The following is a 12,792-nucleotide window of genomic DNA, read 5'->3' as shown; positions in this document are numbered from 1 at the left end:
AGCTACACTGCAGTACCAGACTGCTGCATACTTTGCTTCACAGAGACATGGCTTGCCCTGCGGACATCCTGGATAAAGCACTTCAGCTTCCACACATGGACTGGGCATCTATACCAGGTAAAGAGAAAGGTAGCAACATTTGCTTTCATGATTGACTCATGGCGCACAGACATGGTGGTTTTATATCAGTTCTGCTTCCCCAATCTGGAACATTTAGCAGTCAAGCATTGTATTTGCTGAGGGAGTTTTGCATTGTCATCCTGTTTGTAATGTGCATTCCACCCCTGACGAGCGTCAGGTTGACACTGGAGGAGCTGAGCACCAAAGTCAGCAATCAGGAGACAACATAGCTTGATGTCTTCCCAATCATTGTAGGGGAATTCCTCTGGTAAACTACTACCAACATATCTCCTATGGAATCATAGGAGCCAACACACTTGACCATTGCTACACCACCATCAAGGATGCTTATCATGCCATCCCATACATTCACTTCAGCAAGTCTGACCACCTGGCTCTTCTTCTACTCCCAGCATTCAGGCAGAGACTGAGGACCACAGCACCAGTGGTGAGGGTCACACAGGTATGGTGAATAGAAGTGAAGTAACACTTACAGGACTGCTTTGAATCAGTGACTGGACAATATTTGAGGATTCATCTTTGGATCTGAATGAATGTGCCCTAGTTGTCACCAACCTTGTCAGGACCTGTGTGGATGAGAGTGTGCCCTTGAGAGCATCCTGAACATATCCCAACCAGAAGTCATGGATGAATCATAAGATTCATAGAAGTCATCAGAGGGCTAGATCTGTGGTGTTCAAGACCATATATCCAGTACTCTACAAGAAGTCCAGTTATGACCAATGGAAGGCTACCTAGAGAGCGAAAAGCAATTCTGGATGAAGTTAGAGACAGAATTGGTTGCACATCAGCTGTGGTAGGATTTGCAGGCTATTCCTTCCCCCAAAGCAAAACATAACATTATGAATGGCTGTGATGCTTCACTCCCTGATAAGCTAAATCAATGGTATGCACACTTTGAAAGGGAGAATAAGATTAGACTTGAGCAGATCTCTGCAGCATCTGGTGACCCTGTGATATCTGTCTCAGAAGCTGATGAAAGAACGTCTTTCAAGAGGGTGAACTTTTGCAAAGCATCAGGTCCCAGCGGTGTACTTGACAGGGCACTGTAAACCTGTGCCAACCAATTGGCTGGAATGTTCAAGGATATCTTTAATCTCTCAGTGCTGTGGTAGGTGGCTCCCATCTGCTTCAAAAGGGCATTAATCATACTGGTGCCAAAGAAGAGCAGCGTGAACTGCCTTAATGACTGTCACTCAATAGCACTCTCATCTACTGTGATGAAGTGCTTTGTGAGATTGGCCAAGGTTAGAACTAACTCCTGCCAAAGCAAAGACCTGGTCCCACTGCAATTTGTTTATCACTGCATTTGATCTACAATGGGTGTAATCTCACTGTCCCTCCACTCAGCCTGGACCACCTGGACAACAACATTACCTACATCTGGCTGTTGTTTATTGATTCACCTCCACATTCAACACTATCATTCCCCTCAGTACTAATTAACAAGCTTCAAAACCTGGGCCTCTGTAACTGGACCTCCCTGTGCAACTGCATCATCTGGAGACTACAGTCGGGCAAGATTGGAAATAATATCTTCTCCTCATTGACAGTACAAGTACACCCCAAGGATGGGTGGTCAGCTCACTACTCTACTCTCTCTACATTCATGACTCTGTGGCTAGGCCAAGTTCAGGTTTAATTATGATTCATACATGAAAATAGCCAAATGAAACAGCATTCCTCCAAGGCCAAGGTGCAAAACACATTGCCAATAGCACACAGCAAACTGCATATAGCACATATAGCATGTATGGTTATGATTGTAGGAAAACATACAAAGAAAGAAAAATATATAGCCCAAGTGCCTGAGTAGCATAACTGTAGATCGATGGTAAGTTGTCCTGAAGAAGGGTCTCGGCCCGGAACATCGATTGAAGAAGGATCTCAGTCCAAAATATCAACCATTTGATCATTTCCATAGATGCTGCTTGACCTGCTGAGTTCCTTTAGCATTTTGTGTGTGTTGCTTTGGATTTCCAGCATCTGAAGAATTTCTTGTTTTTGTAAGTTGTCCTAATTTAGATTGTTTTCACACCAAGCGAACACCAGACGGTAGCACCTACGAAAAAGGCTAGCCTCTGACCCAGTTGGATTCCAGCGTGCTCAGGGAGGCCTCTGTTCTCTCCCACACATCCTACGGCATCTCCTCTCCTGGGTGACTGCAACAGATGACCCCGCGGTGAGGGCCTAGTCCCTGCCACAACTGAGGCATCGCAGATCCCCCGCTATCGGTCTTGCCAATGAACCAGTGAACCGGGCTTGCAGTGTACATTACCAATGTCCAACAGGGACTTGCAATCACAATAGAAATGTCTGAGACAATCACTCGCACCAGGCACGATCTCAGTACAATGAGTCCAGGCGATAACACAAGAACATTGTGCAATAAGTCCAACTCCATCACTATGGAGCAACTTGCTGATGGGATAGTCCGAACAGTACTTGATGTACTTAGCGTCCAGCAGTGACTTGGGATCATAAAAAAATGTAAAAGACAAACAAATACTCCTTTGACTGGACCCAGGGTGGCTGCTGCGTCCGAGCATGCCGCCATCTTACGCTCACTGATTTGTACTCAAGCGCCATCTATAAATTTGCCGACGATACAACTGTTGTTGATAGAACCTCAGATAGTAATGAGGAGGCGTAATGAGGAGTGAGATAGATAGGTAGGTTGAGTGGTGTAGCAACACCAACCTTGTACTCAGCATCAGTGAGACCAAGGGACTGATTGTGGACTTCAGGAAGGGGAAGTTGAGGGAACACACACCAGTCCTCGTCGAGGGTCAGTAGTGTAAAGGGTGCGCAGTTTCAAGTTCTTGGTGTCAACATCACTGAGGATCTATCCTGGGCCTAACGTATTGATGCAGTTACGAAGAAGGCATGGCAGTGGCTATATTTCATTCGAAGTTTGAGGAGATTTGGTATGTCTCCAAAAACTCTAGAAAATTCCTACAGATGTACCCTGGGGTGCATTCTGATTGCTTGCATCACTGTCCAGTGTGGAGGGGCCAATGCACTGGATCAGAAACAGCTGCAGAGGGTTGTAAACTCAGCCAGCTCCTTCATGAGCACAAACCATCCCCATCAGCAAGGACACCTTCAATAGTTAATGCCGCAGGAAGGTGGCATGCATCATTACGGACCTTCAGGGCATGCCCTCTTCTCATAACTACCATCAGGGAGGAAATGGGACCTGAGAACACTCAATATTTTAGGAACAGTTTTTTTTTCTGTCTGTGATCCGATTTCTGAATGGACCATGAACCCATGAGCAATGCCTCACTTTTTGCATTAATTATTTATTTTTGGTATTTCTTAATGTCACTTATAGTATTTTTTCCATGCATTGCCCTGTGCTGCTCCCTCAAAACAACAGATTTCACAATATACAGTACTATACTAAAGACTTAGACACATAATTATAGCTAGGGTGCCTAAGACTTTTGCACAGTATGTCAATGAGAGCAGAACTGATTCTGATTCTGGTTCTGAGGTTTCTCGGACAGGAGAAACATCTTTTCTGCATTCAGCCAGACAAGGCCTTTAATCATTTTGCAAGTCTCAATGCAATATCCTTTTGCTCTTCTGAACGATCACTGATTTATCAAGAAATATACACTCAGTGGCTACTTTATTAGATGTTTCCTCGATGTGTATTTTCATAGCCTTCAGCTGCTGTAGCCCATGCACATCAAGTTTTGGTATATTGTGCATTCAGAGATGCTTTCCTGCACGCTGCTGTTGTAACGCATGGTTATTTGAGTTGCTGTCGCCTTCCCGTCAGCTTGAACTAGTCTGGCCATTCTCCTCAGATCTCGCTTATTAACAAGGCGTCTTCACCCACAGAACTGCCACTCAGTAGCTGTTGTTTGTTTCTCACACCGTTCTCTGTAAACTCTAAAGGCTGTTGAGTGTGAAAATCCCAGGAGATCCGCAGTTTTTGAGATACTCAAATCTCCCTGTCTGGCATCAACTATCATTTCATGGTCAAAGTCATTTAGATCACCATTCTTCCGTGTTCTGGTGTTTAGTCTGAACAACAGCTGAACTTCTTGACCAAGTTTGCATGCTTCTAGGCACTGAGTTGCTGACACATGATTGGCTGATTAGATATTTGCAGGTGTATAGGTAAAGAAGGCAATGAGAGTATGTGAATGTATGTGTATATATCATTTGTTCCTTATTGCTGTGTCGTATGATGTAGGTGATCAGGTCTTTCCATGACCATGCTCATGGCAAACTTTTCAATAGAAGTGATTTGCTATAAACTTCTGGGCAATGTTTTTACAAGATGGGTGACCCCAGCCATTATCAATACTCTTCAGAAATTGTCTGCCTGGTGTCAGTGGTTGTATAACCAGGACCTGTGATCTACATCAGCTGCTCATACGACCGTCCACCACCTACTCCCATGGCTTCACGTGACCCTGAATGGGGGGGACTATGCAGGTGCTACACCTTGCCCAAGGACGACCTCCAGGCTAGCAGAGGGAAGGAGCACCTTACACCTCCCATGGTAGAGACGTACATGCATAACAAATAGTTGAATTGCTTAACATTGAGGAGTATCATCACGTTCTTATCTTCTTCCTTTTATTTAGAAAAGCAAATCTTTAGCATTGTTTTACTGTTATACCTGGGCCAGCTTCATGTCCACAGTCCACAGGTCCTCTGAGTCCATGGACTTCAGTTTTCATAACCAGCTTTCTAAATCAGACTTTGTCAAATACTTTCCAAAATTTTACATCCATTTTATTACCATTATCAATCTTCACCAAAAAGCCAATCAAGTTATTCAACAAGATTTGCCTTTAATATTCTATGTTCCTTTAATTATTCAGCATTCTCTCATGAGAACTATTCAGTTTCCTGCTGATTGTTTCAAAAAGCTGCCCTCACCTTGCCCTCAGATTCCATGTACTGATTACCTTTTGATCTCCCAGCCTCACTTCCCTCTTACTGCTGTCTCATTATTTAAATGCTGATGGATGACTTTTATATTCCCTGATACCTTATCAAAATCTTTTCCCATGTTCTCTCGTTACCTTTGGTAGCTTCATTTATTAATTTACTTTTATTTAGAGATGCACCACTGTAGTGGGCAGTTCCAGCCCAACAATACTACACTGTGACTAATTATCCCATACATTTTTGGATTATTAGAGGAACCTGGAGTTCCTGGCGGTCGGGGGAGAGCGTGGAAACTCCTTACAGACAGCGGTGGGATTTTTCTCCACCCTTTGCTCCTCTCCGATCTTCCTGACTGGTTTTCGACCTCCTTTCTCCACTCGGTCCTATTTGTATAGCATTTCATTACTGCCCTTTGTTACCCCGTTATTGTCCACTACTGGATGACGTTCAGTGATCTTCCATTTTCAAAAGGTGCTCATTCTAATATTATAATTTTGATAATTATCAGTTAGGGCCTTTCTCTAAATAAGAAGTTCTCCCAGGGCCTGCTCCTTGCCTGAAGAAGGCCTTGACTGATAATCAGTCCAGTCAATCCACACGATTTATGGAGATTCTTTGTCATTTTGTGCTGTGTTGTGTGACATGGACTATTCTGTTCTTATCCATGACTATGATTGTTCTGGGGAAATTTTTCTACAGAAGTGGCTTGCCATTGCCTTCTTCTGGGCAGTGTCTTTACAAGACAGGTGACCTCAGCCATTATCAATACTCTTCAGAGTACTGAGAGATTGTCTGCCTGGTGTCAGTGATCGCATAACCAGGACTTGTGATATGCACCAGCTGCTCATACGACCAGCCACCACCTGCTCCCATGGCTTCACATGACCCTGATTCCTTTACAGAGGGTAAAGGCAGGATTAAGGGAAAAAGAACAGGTCTTGGGATGATAATGTCTGATGGCATCGTATTACTCTCCTCGATGACTCTCCTGAGAGTTGAATACTTGTAGCTCTTTAGACTAAAAGACATAGGAGCAGAATAAGGCCATTCAGCCCATCAATTCTGCTCCCCCATTCCAATATGGCTTATTTATTATCTCTCTCAATCTCATTCTCCTGCCTTCTCCCCATAACCTTTTACATACTGACTATCAACCTCCACTTTAAATATACCCAATGCCCTTGTCTCCAAAGCCATCTGTGGCAATGAATTCCACAGATTCACTGCCCTCTGGCTAAAGTCATTCCTCCAAACTTCTCTTCTGAAGGGGTATCCTTGTATTTTGAGGCTTTTCCCTCTGGTACTAGGCTCCCCACTACAGTAAACATCCTCCCCATATCCACTCTATCTAGGCCTTTAAATATTTGATAGGTTTCAATGAGATCCCCACTTTTTGCTCTAAACTCCAAAAAGTTCAGGCCTAGAGCCATCAAACACTCAGCATACATTAACCCTTTTCATTCTGGGATCATTCTCATGAAACCTCCTCTGGATTGTCTGCAATGCCAGCATCTTCTTTATACATGTTAGTTCTTTGGGGGGGGGGGGAGGAGCTCGTAATGAGATTATGATGATGGCGGTCAACGCTAGACAAGAGAATTAAATGGAAGGTAAAGCTTAATTACTTTGTTTCAACCTCAGGAGCACACCCATCGTAGAACTCTGCTCGTCCTTCTGATTGTCTCATACCAGCCATCCACAGGGCTGTCTGGGTGACTAATGTTGGTGACTAGTGGGAAACAGTAAGGCAGTTTGTGCTGTAGAACTACACTGGCTAAAATAAACAGATGGAAACCCTATAAGCACACTTCACATGGAACCCTTATAGACCGGAGACTGGGAACTCTCAGCCCTCTTGGGTGTAGGTGTGCCAAACTGCTGACAAAACGTTTTAAAAAAGATTAGCTTTATTTGTCAAATGTACATCAAAACACGCAGTGAAATGTGTCGTTTTGTGTCGAATCAAATCGGTGAGGATTGCGTTGGGCAGTCCGCAAGTGTCCGCCACAGTTCTGGCACCAACATAGCATGCCCACAAGCACCTCAACATCTCCATTCCATGGGCACTGAGTTACCCCCCCCAGCCCCTTTTTAAGATTCATTATGATGCAATGATTAAGTTGCACATGTACATGTCATGGGTCTCAGCATGCAATCGCTGCTGTGTCTCAAACTACTTTTAACATTTGTAAACCACTCAAGAGCTTGCAAAGAGTACACTCTTTTGATCTCTCTCTACCCTGCAGATAGGAAGAACAACTGAACACAGCCTGGCATTTAGTGCCTATGAGATTGAACACTTTTTTGGGTTTGTCTGAAATCAAAAAGGAAGCACTCTTCTCAATAGTCTGACTGGCATAATTTTTAAATTTTTTTCTGGGCATTGTTGATTGGAGCTCTGGTCAATGTTGGGGAATACTGTGCCTTTTCTCTGGATCTATGCACTGTGTGAGATAGCTCAAAATGTACGAACTTTGGAGCAGAGAAATAGCAAAGAAACAGCAATAGACAGAGTAGGGAGAGTAGCAGGGCTAGGGTAAATGCGGACTGAGGACAAAGGAAGCAATGATTTGCTTTGTAAATGGTTGTTCAGCCCTGTTGAATTGCCAGCAGATTACTGGAGTGGAGGGGCTGATCTTTCATAGAGATAATGATGTTAAAATCCTGGTACCAAACAAGCAATTTGCAAATACAGTATATTTTTGCTACTTAACCTCACCTTTTTTGTATTCTGCTTCTTGGATTACTTTGGCCCCCTTTTTCTGTTTAAGAAATGTGTTCTTCCACTAATAATCCTGAATCTAGTTGCTTGAAGTTCTGTGCATTGTTTAAATGGATGACAACAATGCGATCTCAAAGTCTTAACTACTTTTAACATTTGTAAACCACTCAAGAGCTTGCAAAACTGCTTGCTTTAATGAATCTGTCATCCTAATTATAATAAGTGCCATTAATGTCCTTGGAGAAAGTTCTGATGATCAATTATTCTGACTCCATAGCGTATCAATTAGATTGTTGAAAACATACACAATGCTTAGAAATTACTCTTTAGTTTCGCTCTGAGTAGAGCTTTCCTATCTGGCAAGTTAAATTTGAGATTGCTTAATACAAAATATTAGCTGTAGGCACGATAAAATGAAGGCTTCCTCAATCACAGTGAGTTTAACCAGACTGCAGATGTAAATATCCCAGAATCATTCTCTAGTCTGAACTGAAATCAACTGAAATAATATGGAGAGAGTAATATATTTTCTTTATTCACTTTTAACTGTTGTGGCAAGGCCAGCATTCATCGCCCATCTCTAATGGCTTTTTGAGAAGAGGCTTGGTTTGGTTTATCAGTTACTGTCACATATGCTGAGATATATACAGTGAAAAGCGTTTGTTTGTGTTGTTGTGACTGTGATCGAAGTCACAGGACAGACACTGAAGCTAGTTGTTACAGAAGTCTTCATTCAGTAAAACAAGTAGACATCAAAGGAGACACTCATGGTCGACGTCTCCCTGACCCAATACCACACAACATTTTTATATGCTAAAGATCAAAGGTAACGGCAGGACAATTCTAGAGTGACAATGTGCCCACAATGCTTCCTTTGAATTGCATATAGTTTTCACACACTTAGATCTTCACACCCACTCTCCTGACACCCAATATGAATGTTTGTTACCTATGACTCTGGCCTGCACTCAACAGATGCAGACATCTCAGGCCAAGTGGGGTGTTTTTTGGTTTGCAATCAACTCCAGTCTGCAGCTCCAAGAGCGCCATTGTTCTGAGCTGCATTTTAAAATCAATCTACAATTCACATTTGGGTCTGAAAACTGGTTGCTGTTGAAATTAATATTTGATATGTACCATACTCCTATATACCATGCCATATACCATATATTCATATGCCCTAACAGCTTGTCATCCAGACAGATTGTTTTATACATAAATACATTGAGGTAGTAAAAAGGAAAAATAGAATGCAGAGTATAATGTTATAGATACAGAGAAATTGCAAAGGCCATTACAATGTAGATTTTGAAATTAGTATGCAAGAGGTCCATTCATGTGTTGGATAACAGCAGGATAGAAGCTGTCTTCAAGCCTGGTGATATGTTCTTTCAAGAAAGTGTTGAGTCATGTTCTTAAGGGGCTATACACCTGGTAAAGGTACCTTGGATAGTTGATTCCAAGGTTAAGACTTGATGAAAATGAATCAAAGTGGTGGGTGTCTTCAGGGGAAACTTGGGGGTTCCCTTGTAGTTTAAAAAAAAATCAAAATAAATGCTGTTCTTAATAGAAGAATTATTTACAAGAATAAAGAGTGTAATGCTGTTTCATTCTTACATTCACAGCCAATGCTTTAAGTAGTGTGGGAAGTGTGACTCCAGGGAGTAAGATCATTATCTCACTTCATTCCCACGACCATTGCAATGTGACACTCCGTTAAATTCTGTCAAGGTCAAAGGCAGTAGTTCTCATCTCTGCTTGCATTTCATCCCTTTTGAGAATGTCTGAGCCAAGACAATGATGAGATCTGGAGCTGAGCAAACCCTGTAAAATCCAGATGGAGCCATCAGTGAGTAAACTATTGGTCAGGAGGTTTTCCTGATGACACTGTCAGTAACATTTTCCATCACGTTGTTAATGATTGAAGAAGGTCTGCTGGGGGCAGCAATTAGCAGCACTGGATTTGTCTGTGTAGCTGGGAAGTATTCCACATTGTCAGGTACACGTCATGCCAGTGTTGTGACTATACTGCAACAGTTTGTCCAGCGGCCTATGGACTCTGCTGTATATTGCTCGTGTGCGGTGTAGATGTTGTCTACTCTCATATTCAGCAATCGTGATCATTTACCAGAAGTGAATTAATTGGCCAAAACCTGCCACCGTAATGGTGGGTTCTTCACGAGGGAGACATGATTGACCAGCAGCTCTGTGTCTCCCACTAAAGTGGGTTACAGCTGTTTTTGTCTTCATCTTCCATATTCACCCTCTGGGCTCTATCATCAGCAAAGATGGGGATGTTCTTGGAGAGCCTTTCCAAAGCTGCCTGTGGATTGTAGGACTGCGGTAAAAGGGTTGAATTAATTTCTGTGGGATGATTTAGTCCTGTTATGTGTTACTTCTGCTGTTGAGCAAGCATGTGGCCCTGTGTTACGGATTTGTAAATCAGTATCTCAATTTTAGGCATGCCAATTGCTACCCTGAGCTTCTTTCCAACTGTGATAAGACTGTTGAATGGATCCTGACCCGGATCTGGGCCGTACCCTCCAAATATCCAGACCTCCCTCTCAGTTTTTTTGCACTACCTTACTTTCCATTTTTCTATTTTCTATTTATGATTTATAATTTAAATTTTTAATATTTACTAATTTTTAATATTTTTAATATTTAATATTTGTAATCCAGGGAGTGTGAAGCACAGAATCAAATATCGCTATGATGATTGTACGTTCTAGTATCAATTGTTTGGCGACAATAAAGTATAAAGTATAAAGTTATATCAGCGTGTGCCATCCTCTCCCAATTCCTCTGTCTCCGCCGCATCGGTTCTCAGGATGATGCTTTTTATTCCAGAGCTAGTGTGATGTCCTCCTTCTTCAAAGAAAGGGGCTTCCCTTCCTCCACCATCCATGCTGCCCTCACCTGCATCTCTTCCATTTCACACATGCCTGCCCTTACCCCATCCACCCACTATCCCACCAGGGATAGGGTTCCTCTTGTCCTCACCTACCACCCGACCAGCCTCCGCATCCTGCACATAATTCTCTCGAATCCCCACACCAAGCACATCTTCCCCCCCTCCCCCACTTTCCATTTTCTGCAGGGATCACTCCGTACATGACTCCTTGTCTATTAATCCCTCCTCACTGATCTCCCTCCTGACAGTTTTCCTTGCAAACAGAACAAGTGCCACACCTTCCGCTGCACCTTGTCCCTCACTACCATTCAGGACCCCAAACAGTCCTTCTAGGGGAAATGACATTTCACCTGTGAGACTGTTGCGGTCATCTACTATATTTGGTGCTCCCGGTGCAGCCTCTTGTATATTGGTGAGACCCGATGTAAATTGGGAGACCGCTTCACTAAGCACCTATGCTCCGTCCACTGGAAGAAGTAGGTTCTCCTGGCGGCCACCCATTTCAATTCCACTTCTGATTCCCATTCTGACATTTCAGTCCATAGCCTCCTTCACTACCGTGACGAGGCCACATTCAGGTCAGATGGGTAACACCTGGAGAGCTTCCAACCTGATGGTATGAAAATCAATTTCTTGAACTTCCGGTAATTACCCCCCCCCCCCTTCATCATTCTCCATACCCATTTCCCTCTCTTACTTTATCTCCTTACCTGCCCATCACCTCCCTCTGGTGCTCCTCCCCCTTCCCTTTCTTCCATGGCCTTCTGTCCTCTCCTATCAGATTCCCCCTTCTCTAGATCTCTTTCACCAATCGATTTCCCAGCTCTTTACTTCCTCCTCTCCCCGATTCACCTATCACTTACAACATTGTACTTCTTCCTCTCCTCCCCCAACCTTCTTACTCTGACTTTTGATCTCCTTTCTCCAGTCCTAATGAAGGGTCTCGGCCTGAAACGTCAACTGTTTACTCTTTTCCATAGATGCTGTGTTCCTCCAGCATTTTGTGTGTATTACTTCGATTTCTAGCATCTGCAGATTTTCTCTTGTATGTTATACCAAAGTTTATTGTGTGCATCAGTGGACAATATGCAAATGTTGCAACTCATCCTGCCTTCCTGGATACCCATTTTTGAGATACTAATTCATTCCGTTTAGTTCCTTGATCCAATGATCCATTTTATTCCAATGAAACCTTTTATTCAGAAATGTAAAACAACAGCTATTGGGAAAACACAGGCAATTAGCATAACATCTCATATGTGAAAATGTTAGAAGTTATTATCAAAGATGTTGTATCAAAGCAATTAGCATATCTCAAGGTAATCAGGCAGAGTCAACGTGATCTTGTGAATAGAAAATTGTGTTTGATTTATAAAAAAGATCTTATACATTTTGAATGATATAAACAACAGATACATTGTGAAAAACTTTTTGCTGTACTGAAGGCATCAACAAGTAGAGGACAAAGATGTAAGATATGGGAAAGTTCAGAGGGGATCAGAGAAAGATTTTTTTCACTCAGAGGGTGGCTGGAATCTAGAACACCCTATCTGAATGGGTGGAAGGTACTCTCAGAACACTTAAGAGCTATCTAGATGAGCACTCAAATTATGAAGGCATAGAAAGTGACAGACTGGATGCTGGTTAACGGGATAGGTAGATAAAGATTGACATAGAGTTAATAGGCCAAGAGGCCCGTCCCGTGCTGTGTGACTTTGACTCCAATTTATTGAGTTCTTTGAGTAAGTAACATCTGTAGTGGAACTGGTAGATATATGAGATTTACACTTCCCAAAGGTATTTGATAAAATACCAAATCAAAAATTACTGCAGAAAATAAAAGCTCATGGTATAGGAGGCAACATAAGGGTGTGGATGGAGGATGCTAAGAAAGTGTAGATGAGTCTTTTTCAGGTTGGCAATATACATGAAGTTACGTGCACAGAGGTGGGTGCTGGGTATTGACTGGGATAAAGGTACCAAAGACGTACTTGCAAAAATTGCTGATAACACAAAGTAAGTTGTAAAGAAGATGTAATGAGGTTATAAAAGGACAAAGGGAGTTTAAATGGAAATGCAAATTACTGGCACGCAAGTG

The sequence above is a fragment of the Mobula hypostoma genome, chromosome 18 (genome assembly GCF_963921235.1).
Source record: "Mobula hypostoma chromosome 18, sMobHyp1.1, whole genome shotgun sequence".
Taxonomy (NCBI): domain Eukaryota; kingdom Metazoa; phylum Chordata; class Chondrichthyes; order Myliobatiformes; family Myliobatidae; genus Mobula; species Mobula hypostoma.
Note: the sequence above shows the minus strand (reverse complement) of the source record.